General features: G+C 34.2%; 1 protein-coding gene across 2 annotated transcripts in view; it reads right to left on the minus strand.

Annotated features, from left to right (window-relative positions):
• HTR2C (5-hydroxytryptamine receptor 2C) overlaps positions 1–15013 on the minus strand; it is a 152161-nt gene that overhangs the window by 88703 nt on the left and 48445 nt on the right. The window lies entirely within an intron of this gene.

Raw genomic sequence — 15013 nt, forward strand, 5'->3', positions numbered from 1 at the left:
CAGTGAAAGGAGATTAATTTAAAGGTGCAATACAATGCACTTTTTCTTTTTATTTCTTTTCTTTACAAAGCTAAAGAATGACTGGCACCATTTCTATGAACATCCATTTTCTATCACTGCAGTACTAGACATAGCTAAAAGTGCCATGCTAAGCAGCTTTGAGCAATTATGTGATGATTTGCCGTTCACTTATTACTAAGTATGTCTAGCATTATAATTATGGTGCCTCAATAAAATGTATACATTTGCAACTGCATAAAGAAAAAGGAATGTCACTCAAAAAAAGAGAATTATTGTGCTCTCTCGGCTCACTTCTCACATGTTGAGAGTTTACTGGTCTAGAACAAATGGAAAAAAAAAAGATTATTTGAGATGGAGTTATGCAAGTGGAAATTGTTCAATAAAAACCTTAATAAAGGTGCAGTTCCACATTTTTTGCCCAACATTGCTATATTTTTATATTATTATGTATATGGAATTCCTAATGTGAAATGCGTCTTAAATAAGCTTATCCCTTTAAAGAAATAGCATAGCATTTTGCTATTTGGTGGTCCTCTAATGAAAGGGTTTCTATCTGCAAATGTTCCACCTCAAGACAATTAGAATATACTTCAAAAGAGGAAATGTATCCTCCGCCACTTTTACCATAATTAAATTCATGTATCAAAATTATTTAAAACATATTTCAGTCAACCTTACTGGTTCGGAGGTCATTATTTTCTCAGTTCAAATCATGAAAGCTGAGATCTGTGACCGCCCCACAATTCTATTAACTATTATTACACAGGTTTATGAATATATGCGTCTTTTTAAAAAATTATTTGGAAAAACAGACCTTTACTATTTAATCTGGCATTTTTTTAAAAAGTTGTAAAATGATATTTATATTCACAAGGTGTTCAAATATGAATTGGCAACTTATAACAAAATGTAAATAATATATATATATATATGGTGTATATATATATATATATATATATATATATATATTTTTATTATTATTATTATTATTTTTAATTATATATATTTTTAATTATGAGAATGTTAGAAAAAATTGTTGCTTTTTGTTTTTATTTCCAGCTTAGAATAAAGTATTTATTTATTTATTTATTTTTGTGACAGCTGAACAAATAATGGATCAAATCGTTATTACCTTCCAATTTTCATTTCAATTACAGACTATTGGCACAACGTGTGGAATATTTGGTGATTTGAAAATAATTAATTTCATGCAGAACAGTCAAACCCAGACAACTAGAGCATATTTCTTTTCAATTGAAGGTATGCTCGATAAGATGTATTCCAGCTACAAAACAGTTATTCTGCTTTAGTACATTTTAGTCTTATATATAGCAAAAATTAATATACTCTACAAAAAAGTAGTGAGGAGAGAAAGTCACTTCCGTGTTTTATATGTTCGCTCTTATCTTTACTATTAGCACATAAATCCCATGCATTAAAAATATCCATTCATTACACTAATGAATTTCAAATGATATCCATGCTAGAGTTGTTTTTGAAATAATATTTCAGAATAACACATTGTTTTACTTGTACAAGAATATAACTTAGAAACTCTATAACGCTTTTACGAGTACCATATAAACGTGCGTTATTTTTTGTTATTAATACATGTACAGCACTTGTAAAACATCTCTTATGAACAGAAATTATGTTAATAATGTTAATGATTTCAAATTCTGGACAATTTATCACTCTGAAGATATTTTGTCATATTTTATAAGATATGAATAATCATTGCACTTGCTGGAAATGCTCAAAGGTAACGTACACGTTGTACTGGAAGTTCTACTACATAAATTTTCATGACTTAAGAATGGCAATATCGTATTATTATATTATTCACAACTCTTTGAAATAGGTGCAATTGCCAACATAGGATTATTTTACTCCATTGGAGTTTTTAACTAATGTTGGTCAATAAAGCTAAAACGTAAATACATAATCTGCATAAAAGGACAACTGTGTCCGGTAAACTTCTCTCATTCCCTGAAAACCCATTTCTTTAACTGAGTCCTATTTTTATGTTAAAGGTATTTTGGGATACTTGAGTAGGCTACTCGGAAGGCTCCTTTTTCTGGGGAAGTGGCTTTGTGAGGGGCAGGCTTAGCCACATGTGGGGACAGAACGTTTCATGCAAACAGCCCTAAGTGGGCTGGTAGTAGGAAGGGGAGTGGGTGGGGAGTGGGCATAGCCAAGCATTGTCCCCCTTCCTGGAGAAGAGGTAAGTGATCCATGGAATCAGGCTTCACTCTGAGACTCCGGGTTAAACCCAGAAGGTTCCCAGGCATGCATATTAGATTTTTATATGAACTCCAAAAGGATTCATTATATGCAAGTAGATGTAGGCACAGGAGATGAAAAACCAGATGTGCTGAGCTCCTAACAAGTTCCCTCTATTGAAAGAATATGCAGTCAAGAGAACTACCGTTATGGTCAACAGGAACTGAGCTTTCTTTAAAAGCAAAGGAAATAGTAATAGCCATTCACATGTTCCTACAGGCGACCAATAGGCTCACTCGCACTGCCCTGTAACCCCTGACGGCTTCCGCTTCCGTCAAATCCTGCGATGCCACGGAGATAAGGTAGGCTAGATGGGGAAGAGACCGGGGAGATTAGTAGACGAAGACAAAGACGATCACCAAGATCTGCGTGGTGTGTGTCTTCGTTTTACCGCCGCTCTCTTCTCTTCTTCGTATCTTCGGAACGAACACGAAAACACACTCTTCGTGTTCGTTTTCCTGTTCGCCCGAAGACGAATGCACAAGTCTAATAACTATGTATTTAAAGAAGAATAGGATAATCAATGTTACACATGTATCATTGCATGGAATATGCATGACTTCTTTTTCATGGGAAAACATTTTGTTAAGGTTAAAATGAGAAACCAAATGATAGTATGTATGAGACTGCGTCTCTATGTCACAGCAACTTATTTAGCTGTTTTCTCAGGAAATCATTTTAATCTCAAGTTTGATTATTTTATTACCTCCTTTTTCTGGGGCTTTATGCTTCATGCATACAATTCATAATAAACAACAGGGTATATGATTATCATGGAAGTGTGTAATAAAAGCATTATAATCCATAAAACAACAAAAAAAACATTAAAAGTGAAACTCCTCAGAACTTTGATGAAAAAGAGAACTTTGATGGAGAGAGAAATGCTAGTTATTAATTTACTTGCCCATGTATACACATTCCCTACCATTTCTAGGAAACTTAATTTGCTGGTCAACTTCACTTTAGATCCAGCTCTGTCTAAAAGTTATGCAGTCCGGTAAACAGGATAGAAACAAAGATGATTCCATCTAAAGGCCCCATGTGCGCTAAGTATGAGCACCAATTTGATTTATCAATCTATGAACTCAGTATTTAGAAATATCTTGTTGTAGAAGAAAGCAAGCAATTAAAATAATAATAAATTAAAATGATTAATAAAAGCCCGGATTGGTATAATCTTTCTAAAAAAACATATTTATATTGAAAAAAATCACCATTGTCAGTTAAAGTTTATAATGCTTTGTCCATTCAAATATTCTGCGCATTTTCCAACCACTCAACATATTCCGCAAGCTTTGCTGATATTAACCGTTATACCAATAATATAATTTAAGGAAGGTTCAGCTGATGTTTTATGTTCAGAATGAAATTGTTTTCCGTGCTCTTTCAGTCTAACATAGCAATTAGTGATCTCTAAATAAAATGTTAATTTCTAATTAGATCATTGATTGCGCACTAACAGAATTATACAGGGAACATAGCTCACTTCTATTTCCCCTGCGTGACTTTGAATGGAATGTCACTGACAATACTAAGTAGCATGATACAATAAGCTGGTAAACTATTGGAAATGAGCAATGTCCACCAGTGAAAATCAAATAAAGATTGATTGTTCAAACTAGGTACATGCAGAGTACAAAAAAACTTTTAGTCCTATTTTAATCCCATAAAAGTAGATACATTATTCTCACTTTTATATAATGATTTTATTGCTTTCAGTATTTCTAAATATTATACTCAGAGGCATAATCTATACGACCTTAGTCAGCCGCCACTTAAAATGACAAATACACTTTGTAAATCCAATATCATTCCATAGTTTATTCAACAGAGCTGCTTGGTCATCTTTATTAACGTCTGACATAGATGCTAAGCATTGAGGTCTTTAAACGGTTTCTGTATGGTACGTGTAACTTGATCATCTGGTTGTATGTGTTCCACAAAGGTCGCTCTACGTAGGAATCAGATCGGCACAGGGGTTTTTGACTATTTTAACAAAAATGTAACCCTAGGTGTATAATTTCATCCACAACTGTACAGCAAATGTACTCTTTTCCAACTTGTCTGAAAAAATAAATTTGGTGAATTTTCTGATTAGAACTCAATTGCCGATCATGTTGACCAGTGTGTCATCTCACTGCAAGTTGCTACCAAAAGCATAGCAGATCCTCTGTATACTGAAGGTTAGGTTGAGTTGGTATTTTAGCTGAAAAAGTTCTCCAACTCAATAAAATCAAGTCAACTCCCTAGACTCATCAAGCTTGACAGGACTGAAATACGAGAGTCGACAAAGTTAACAGTGGACTCAACTTAACTTGACAGACTCTACTTCTGATTCACATAAACAACTCACTTGACAAACTCAACTAGTAGCTCAACTTGAAGTTGATCTTGAGTAAAACTGTGGCCAACTGAGCATTAGCTGCAATTCCACTTTTCATGAACTGTAATAGGTTGATGTTTGCGTTGGCTTGGTCAACTGCTATTGAATAGATGTGGATTTTTTGTATAGTGAATACACCTGTCTGACTGCTGGTAAGCAGCTGTCTCTGACCTGGACCACTGTTTAAATAGAATGTAACCAAATAGGTCGCTGGTTACAGCAGTTCACTGCCGGGACATAGGTGCTGCAAGTAAATATGTAGTTTGAAAGTATTTTGTATTTCAGAAAAATATGCTTTTTAAAAAAAACCAATTTCTAAAAAGTACCTTACATTACTAGTATCTTACAGAAACAAAGGGAAACGTTTACACGTTGGAACTACGTAAAGGGAAGTCATGTTAACTTAAAAAGAAGGTGCAAAATAGAAAACAATATTCTTTAAATGAAAAGAACAAAATTGTAATCTGTATTTATTGCTTAAATAGCTGTAGTGGAAAGTTGAAGAGTTGGATAATGACCTTCTGTCACATGCCATGATTTCAAGGATAAGATATTTCAAATTTCACTTGTGGAGGCAGCATCGCCTGATACATCAATGTCTGGTCATCTGTGTGCACCTCCTGTCAATTTCCTAATATGCAGTTAAAATTTACATCAAGAATTATGGGTTCCTACACATTGTCTTAATTGATCTTTAATTAATGTAAAGTTGACCCCTCGATCATCAGTGATGTCCTCTGGCACTCACAAGTGGATGTATGTATGAGGTCATACTGTTCATTTTTCGTTGTCTTTGTTTGTTGTAAAATTTTATAAAATGACTTTAAAAAGAAAATGGCATTAAGTTAAAAAGTGGAGGCCAACGCCATTACCAAAGTTCTTCGATTAATGTTTTACCTGGATGTGGAGTTATCAGAAGCCTTTTGGCCTAAGCAGTCGCAAAGCAGGGTTGAGGGGAAAGTGACAGGACAGTGATAGAGCCGTTGCAAAAAGTAAGCAATAATGCAAAAGTTTTCATTACAAAAACAAATAACATGAACGGTCTGTTCACCAAACACTACAAGTTCACCTAGTGATCAACATGAAAGACATCTGCAATAACAGCGTTTCCTCCATTCCTGTTTTTGAAAAAGACAGTATAATTACCAGTAACATAAATCTGGTAGTCAGAACCTTCAGCTGTCAAGGAATGCAACAGTGAAAAGCACCTTCAAAGTAAAAACCTGACAGTAATACATAAAAAATCTAAATGCAAGGTTCAATGTGCTCTAAAAGGTTTTTAAGAACCTATCATTAGAGTAGATATATAGTTTTCTCATTTGATTTGCTGAGAAATCAGATTTTATTATACCAAGTAAAAAAAAAATGCTGAGTGCTCTACAATAGCAATATCCATGGTAATATCTGACAAATTTAAAGAGACCTAAAGTTTAGAGAAGACAAATTAGAAAGGCTTTGAAAGAACCATTTTAATATATGAAATCATATTTAAAATAATCGACAAATAAATCAAAGGCAAAGATGGCACAAATAAAATATGTTTTTGTTTTGTAGAATCTTATATTTGAATTTGGTTTATCAAATGTATTTTTTATATTTTTCTTAATTAAGAAATATTAATTTATGTTGATATAATAAATCCTGACGTATTGTTTACTATTCTGTTAACGGTCCCAAGACAGCTGTCAATAATGATAAATATTGTCCATGCTCTCTGGGAGAATGAGTTCTCATAATGTATGCTAGTCCACATGTCTAACCAAGAACGTAGTAATACATAGAACATATGTTGGACAAGTGATCAAGATTTAACTGCTTAAAATCTTGCTAACCAGAATATATAGATATCTTTTAATTAACCTACACGGGGATGCCAGCTGCTCACATATTTTATTTCCACGTGTTGGTTGAGGATTATGAGCGTTAACCTTGTATCCCATAGGGCAGTGATGGGGAACGTTTTTGGGCCTGAGTGCCCAGCTTTCTGCATGAACCCGACTTGTAAATCTCAAAGTACAACACTGCATGTTGGTGCCTACCCCTGAAGTGGTGCGGTGTCGTTTGTCATTTTTCCCTTCCAGAAAAAAAACATATATATAAATATATATATATATTTATATATATAATTCTGTTTGTGGGTAAATGTAGCAATTATAAGAATAATCTGCACTATGTATATACCTTTTTTTGGTATACACTATATGGACAAATGTATTGGGACACCTGACCATTTCACAAACTCGCTCTTTGACAACATTGCATTCTAAATACATAGACACTAAGTCTGCCCCCCTTTGCATCTATAACTCTTCTGGGAAGGCTTTCCAAAAGATTGTCGAGTATTTTTGAGGGAATTTCACTCCAACATTGTGTGGAAAGGCTTCCCAGAAGAGTGGAAGCAGTTACAGCATCTCCACCTTCCTATCACTCCCCATTATCTCTCCTCTATATAATTCTCTTAATCTCTTTATTTTGGTATCTTTATTTTTTCTCACTGAGCGCCAGTTTATGACAACATATCCATGCAGTCAACATCAATAGCCGCCACCCTTTGCGAAGGAGAAGTGATACAGAGTGGGATTAGATTTCCACTCAAAGTAAAACAAATATGTATCTCATTCAATGTGTTTTGTATTTTTAATGCTTACGGACATTATACTTATATTGTCCTGGGATCTGACAGCTTTGCTGGTGAACATATATGTATATGTTTATGTTACGTCATATTACAGTATTTGGAGATAACTGCACTTTCTTGAGTTCATTTTAAAGGTTTGTGTTGTCCCTTAAAATGTACTTTTAATATAAATTCAACCTTTGGCTTCTAACTAAAGAAGGACAATGACAAACCGAAGCCTCGGGCAACAGAAAACGCTTAGGTGCAGAAAACCATACAGGATGTGTCTCTCCAGCATATTTAGTCGATGCTCTTTTCAAATGCCTGTAGTTATTATAAGTGACAGGTTATGCTCTATGATTCCAATCTTTTATTGCGCACTCTTCACATGCCTCACAAAGACGTTTTCACCTGAAAATAGTACAACGTGTCAACAAATAAAACATGCATCATTCATAGAAACATAGAATTAGATGGCAAATAAGAGCCATTTGGTAATGTCATGTGTCTGTTTTTATGCTACCGGCTGTAAAACCTTATAGATTGCTGAATGCTTATCCTATGCATGCTTAAATGTCCCTCATTTTGGCTGGAAGGCTCTTGCACTTGTCCGCCACCTTCAACACTTTGTCACATAACAACTCAGACCCACTCATTTTAGACTATGGCTTCTTGTCCTAAAATATCTTCTCCTTCGTGATATCCTGTAATGGTATGTTGAGTTAATTTTGTATTGCATGATGATTTTTTACCCTGCATCATTTTACTAGCCCTTATTTTGACTCGTTCGATATATTTGTATCGTTCTGGACATACACACTCCAGCACGGCACAAAATAATCTAGATAAAGGTCCGGCAAGAGATTTTTAATGTGGGATGATTGCCTCCCTCTTTCTACTATTAATGCTTCTCTTTATCAAATGTAATATGCACTTTAGTACTATTCGCTAATTGTGTATAATTGCATGCAATTATGAGGACTGGAGTGTAGGTTTTTAGATCAGTTTATTTCAAAGGCTTTTAATAGGTGCCCCTGTGATAACGTGAAAGCCATCAACACTCAAGTGATGGAATCCTTATGTACAAGACAAAATGTGGATATTAGTTATAAAACGATTCATGAGTAACTATTGTGACTTTCACAGAATACTACGGTGCATGGGAATTTGTATAAACTAAAATTGTTTCCTTTTTAGCATAGGTGTGAGATAGTAACAATGGTATGGATTGTCTCTATGGAAATTTCCATTTGTTTATTATTCATGTAAAATGCGTTAGCTTTAAAGAATATATTTTTCAGAACAAATTCTGAACTTGAAGTGGTTTCTGTGCAAAATTACTTAGTATTCTATGTGTGGATATGCAAACAAGATGTCTGTATTTGGATTCTCCAAAAGGTGCTATCAATTCAGATTTGCATATCCTAATTAAGATCTCAAGCTAACATCTACCTGCATTACAGTGTCTTAAAATATTTAGAGAGAGAAAAAAATGAAAATTATATATATATATATATATATATATATATACATATATACATATATACATACACACACACACATATATATATATGTATATATGAGGTTTATAGAAAGTGTTTCGAACCAACTTCTTTCTCTTCTGTAGGTCAAATGAAATGGGCAGTTTTAATGTTAATTACTTAGTTATTACATCATATGAACAAGGAATCCATGTGTTTTAACAAATACTGACACAGATGAATATTACTTGTAGGGGGCAATATTTTCAGTCTTTTAAATAAGAACAGATGTCATCTCAATCTGTATAATAAAAAGAAAATGATGCTAATAATAATCTGTCAATGTTAAAGTATGGGAAATAAAGCAGCATGTGGTATTATATTAATATGCACAATATACAGTAGATATATTGTTCAACGTTCTAAAATAGTTAATCTACAGGAATAGATTTGACAAATATTGAAAAGAGAATTAAATATGAACAGCAATGTTATCTAGCTAGTAAACCAACTTAAGTCGTAACTAATTTGAATTAGAGGGACCGTCATCGACTTTAAAAAAACACACTCCAATAAAAGACAACCGAATACCGGTCCAGGCATCGTAAAGACCTTGTTCCAGGCCATGCTATTTTTCCCTCAGGCAAAATCCTTGGATAAGATCTGCCACTATTTCCGCTCACTGCCCTTGGCTCACATGCCCTACAATTTACAGGCTATGGGCGGCTTTCGGTTCGATCATGTTCATGTATGAATGCCTTTTACTGGACCCAAACTACAAGAATAGTACAACTATTGCTAACCCTGTATTTGATTTTCATTTCTAAGCCTACAAAGCCTCTTCTTCTGCTCAAAGTAATAACTTTTTTCTCTCTGGTTGTGACACAGTCTGCTTTACTACATTCCCAACTCCTTTGGTTCTTGTCTTGGTTAAGTCTGTCTCCTGCCCATATTCCATTTATCATGTCTGCTGAATACACTGGATTCCTGAATATCTGCTTCCCTCTGTTCCTACACCTGACTATTTGGCTCTACTCTCTCTGGACCATAGCAAAGTACTCCATTATGGGCTCAAGGCGTGCATTAATTTTCCCGACAGTCTAGCTATCTGTTACCTAGGGGTCCATTTCTCTAGGACTAATCCTGTTCTTCAGCAAGGTCCCCTCATCTTGATGAATCTTTAGTAAAACAAAAAGTATCAGTGTAGGAGTTAAACATAGGAGCACTATGTCCCCTATCTCAGAATGTCAGAGTACACAACAAGTAGATGATTTTGAGCATGTAAAGTAACACCCTATCTTAAGGTGATCAGATAACTTTTAAATTGTAAACTCAGCAATCTGTAGAACACAATGTGACAATAACAAAACATCTAATAAATTAAAATGAGTAATAGCAACCAAACAATACTATAACAAACTGCCACGTTATTACCAGACCACACTTGACAATGAATAATTCACAAAACAAAACGAGTTTATAATGTTTTTTTCTAGCACCACATTATCATTTATTTTGCTCATATGTTGTTTTATCTATGATATGATTATTGTGCTGCCACTGTACAATAACTCCCATTTTCACTCAGAGCTGTAGTTTATCAAGAGTGAAAACCTCTTTTGGCAAGATGCGCTTTGAGCTAGGCCACAGCACATTTCTGTGGTTATTATATAAATATAATATAAATAAAGTTTATATCATTACAAATACATTACATTTTTAGTAAATTCCTATTTCCAATGAGTTGTAACCTTTGAATTTATTTTTATTTGGAAATCTTAGTTGAAAGCACAGTTTCCCATTACGGAGCTGGCATGCACAATATGTATTTTATTCAGCCCGAATGTTCTCTGCTGTTTTATAAATAAGGAAGTTGTATTCTTTACATGGTAATATATGCTGTCTTCCATGTCAAATTTGCAAATTTGGAAAGTCACAAATATATGCAACATTTTGTATGCTTTCACAATGCTGAAAATGAGAAATGGTGTGGAAAAACTATTCTTTTGCATATTTTTAAACACATTTCATTCTCCCATAGACACATTTTTTTATTGTATCTTTTTTCCTTCTGATATCTAGGAAGGCTGTTTAGATTTCTTCTAAAAACTAAGTCTGTTTTATAGTATTTTTCAAGATAAAAGCAATAACTGGATGGGGCGGGAAAAATGATACTTTAACCCTTCTATAAAATCTTGGCTACAAATAAATTGTTAATCTTATCTGCATGTGCCTACCCAGAATCCCTTGTGGTTGTGGCAGCACCATGAAGCCTTCTGGCTTGTCTGGTGTCTGTAGATGAGTGTTTAATAATGCTTCTACTACCCCTTAAAGTTAAGTGGAAGGTTTTTCCATCACCTTTACCCACCATAACTAATGCAATGGTATAAGATACTAAGTAACTTTAAATATGCTGTGTATGTTTTATGTCAACTTGGATAAAACCAAGAAACATCTGTTTTATTCATTTGATTGTTCATGCTGGCTACAGGACATTTTCCTTCCATCTGAGTACATTTAACATTTGCATAAATTGGTTTTTACCTTAATATGGATCAATGCAAATGGGGATTCCTTGGAAAGGTTGACCTTGATGGACTGATTTCTTTTTCTCAACCATTCTAACCATGTAATATAAACATAAATTATTGTAAGTCGAGATAGACGCCAAACTATTGAAGTGAAGCATGTTATGATGAGTTGTAATCAGTTTGTCTTAAAATGGTTGATTTAGAAGGGAATGGTATAGGTACACATTAAGTAAGACTTTAGGCAAAATGTCACCTGTACCAGCTTCAAGGATGATTAAATTCAATTATTGAAACTATTTCTAGCTCATACTCCTTGTTTCTCTATAAAAGTAATCGTTTTGGAGATATTCAGTTTTAAAGTTAACCCCATCAGTGGCAGCCTGTGGCAGAGCCAGCATCATCTGATCAATATCTTGCTCTGGAGGACATATATTCACTGGGTAAAGCAGCACAGGGTTAACCTTACTAAAAATAAATTAACATAGAGAATGCTTATGTATTGGCATGTTCAATACATAGTAAGTCACTAAAAGCACAAATATGTTGAAACAAAGTCTTGACATTCCCAGTTGCTTTTGACATCTAATATGTCCACATTGCATGCGCTGTGTAAATGAGACAAATACACACAGCATGTACAATGAGGACAATGTAGAGTCACTTTCAGGATCCACCACGTCCATGCAAACCATTGGTTCATACTGTATATGTTAATATGTGCAGAATAGAAAGAACCATTCAAATAGATAAGAGGACTCACAAATACATATATATCGTTTTTATTATATATATATATATATATATATATAAAATGACTGAATTAAAATAAAAATATGAAAATATTGGCATAATACCTGTATCGCACTGAGGCCAGTTAATCTAGTACAGGATCAGGTCATTTCTTGTTTTATATAATAAAATGAGGTTATATGTACACCATGTTTCTTTAAGAAATGTTCTTCATTAATCTTGACTGTTTGATCACTCATATCTGATATTTTGTTTCACATTATGGTTATTGTTTCCAACAGTTACATTGATTCCATTCACTGATTTGCTTAATAGCTCCATATAATTAAATTGTAACAGAGGCTTTTGTCACATTACTTAGTTTCATAAAGTGTTCAGATTAAAAATCATTTCAAACCTAAAGCAGAAGCTCAGAGAACATTTTAATTGTTCATTTTATATTTTTTGTGGATGTGTGTTTTGTGTGTTTTTTTTATGGTATTCCACCTTTCTATTTCAGAATGCATATACAGAAAATAGAGTCAACTTCTTCTGAAGGTAGCAGAGGACTCAGGACTAAACAAAGAACCTCCTTGGTAAGCAGTGGTTGGTGTTTTCCCTGTCCTGCCTTAAACAGGTTTATTTCTCAACCTTGGAATCTTGGATTAAGTTTCTTAAGATCATTCCATACATTGAGAGACATTTCTGCCAGGCTACTAATGCTCAGGAATGGGCAGTTCAAGAACTTTCATCATAAAGTGCCTCTTAAAAAAGAGTTTAGCATTATCTCACATACTGTATGTTTAGTCCTGCAAATGTTTATAAAGTAGCTTATTGTGCTTTAATCCTCTTCATGCAAGATCCGTCCATGAAAGACCATTCATTTTCTGAAGGTACACATACTTCTCAGAACATGTCAATTGATACTTAGGCCTAAACATTCAGGTCAGTGATATATTTCCGATTTCTGGGGCCAAGAGAATTATTTGCTGTTTGAAGGCATTCAAAAGTACATGAATTGCTGAAGGGTTCCATTCATGAAGAAAGCGTGCAGTTCGAAGGAGAATCAGGAATATGTTTCCCTTGATGAAGAAGAAAAGCTGTGGGAATCCCCTAAAGTAAATTATGGAGTAGCTACGGTTTCTACGACAACCATAATTCTACTTGAAGATCTGTCATTTTCTATGATGCAATGGACATGGAGCAGAAACCCTAATAGAAGGAATCTTTAAGACATCCTTAGCAAAAGCGCGTTTTAGTTTTGGTAGCCGGATATTTGTTGTTCTAGATATCTCAAGTTTTTAACACATAAAATAATACACCAGTTAAAAATACCTGAATGCTCTAAAATAACAGGAAACAATGTTCACGTAAAGAAGACAATTAAAGCACCACAATAAATACGCAATACACAGTGAAAGCTCAGAATACATACCTATATTCATATGTTTTTCTCCTTTGAGGTTTCTAGATCCATTACTCTAAATATTTCTTAATTTGTGCCGTTTATTTTTACTGGCTTGATGACCTTTAAACAAGCATAAAAGAACTTCCATTTTAAATGCTTTGTTATTCTATGTGAAAGGTCCAACATCATAGTGAACTTTTCATTCTGTTATTGGTCAACATACTCTCTGTGTACGATACCTGAAATCCGTTCGCATTCCAAGCTCATAGTAGACCAGATCTGAAGAAAACAATAACAACAGCTATGACCTTTTCATCTATAAAATTCTGCCAGATCCTTCTGTAAACTAAACATATTCCCATGTAAGCTGAAATGATTTGCCATTAAAAAATGTGTCATTGTGGGATTCAAAACCCCAATAAACAACCTACTGAATAAACATGTATCCTTTCAGGGTATCTTTACCAACTTATCAGTTTTATTACTATTGTAAAAAGTATGAGACATTTATATTTTCTCTAAATACATGTCTCTCTCTCTCTCTACAGTGATGTCTAATACAGCTATGGAAATATTCAGTGCCTTCTGATAAGGGCACTGAGGTTTATCCACTAAAGGAAGAGTTGGCAGGAGAGTTGGAGTTTCAACTCCCCACTTCACTATTCATTATGAAGGGGCTACGTTTCTCCAGCAAGAAGGAAAGAGCTAGCCCTCCGTATTGGGTAATTCAATGGGCCAGGGTTTGTTTTAAACTGTGTTTTTCACTTGCTTGGTCAGAAATGCTTTTGACTTGATAAAGGGGGGGCTCCCGAAAGCTTGTCTATTATTTTAAATACTGTTAGTCCAATAAAAAAGGTATTATGAGATTCTGCAACATTCTGGGGGGGGGGGGTTTGCACTATTTAGCTGAAATTCTTGTTTTGCCAAATTTTGTTCTGGTCATCTTAAAGGTAGATAAAAGTGAAAACAAATCTACAAATTGCACTTCACATACAATCTTGCCCTCAACATTTTAGATAAAGGTTTTAAACACAACTGACTTACTCAAGGAATGACTCACATATGGTTAAATACATACCACTGTTCTAAAAACAAGAAGTCCATAACATACAAAGAAATCCTCAAGTGCCAAATGTTCCACTATTCATCTAATGCATTAACAGCACTTACATGGAAAATGTCAAATTGGTTTCTAGTGATTCACTTATGTCAAGATTCCATTTTACACCTATCTTAAATGACATCATACCAGACCCAGACTTACAACATATCAAACTCTAATATTGTGGTTTTTGACCTCAGACTGTGACGGTATACCATGTTCTCTTGCATTTAAACAACATACAGAGTTATTATGCACATGCTGTGTAAAAATATACAGTTCTGAAATGCTTATCTGTCTTCTGTCAGACAGGGCACATTAGTTTACCGTATACTTTACTGCCCCATTTACTGCACTACATCATTTATACATCATTTACAGCTATATAATGATTGTATATTCATTTCTATGACTTACAAGGGCTATTTCTGTTGGCATTCAACTCGTATAAGCTACTT

This window comes from Spea bombifrons, chromosome 8, assembly GCF_027358695.1.
Source record: "Spea bombifrons isolate aSpeBom1 chromosome 8, aSpeBom1.2.pri, whole genome shotgun sequence".
Lineage (NCBI taxonomy): Eukaryota > Metazoa > Chordata > Amphibia > Anura > Pelobatidae > Spea > Spea bombifrons.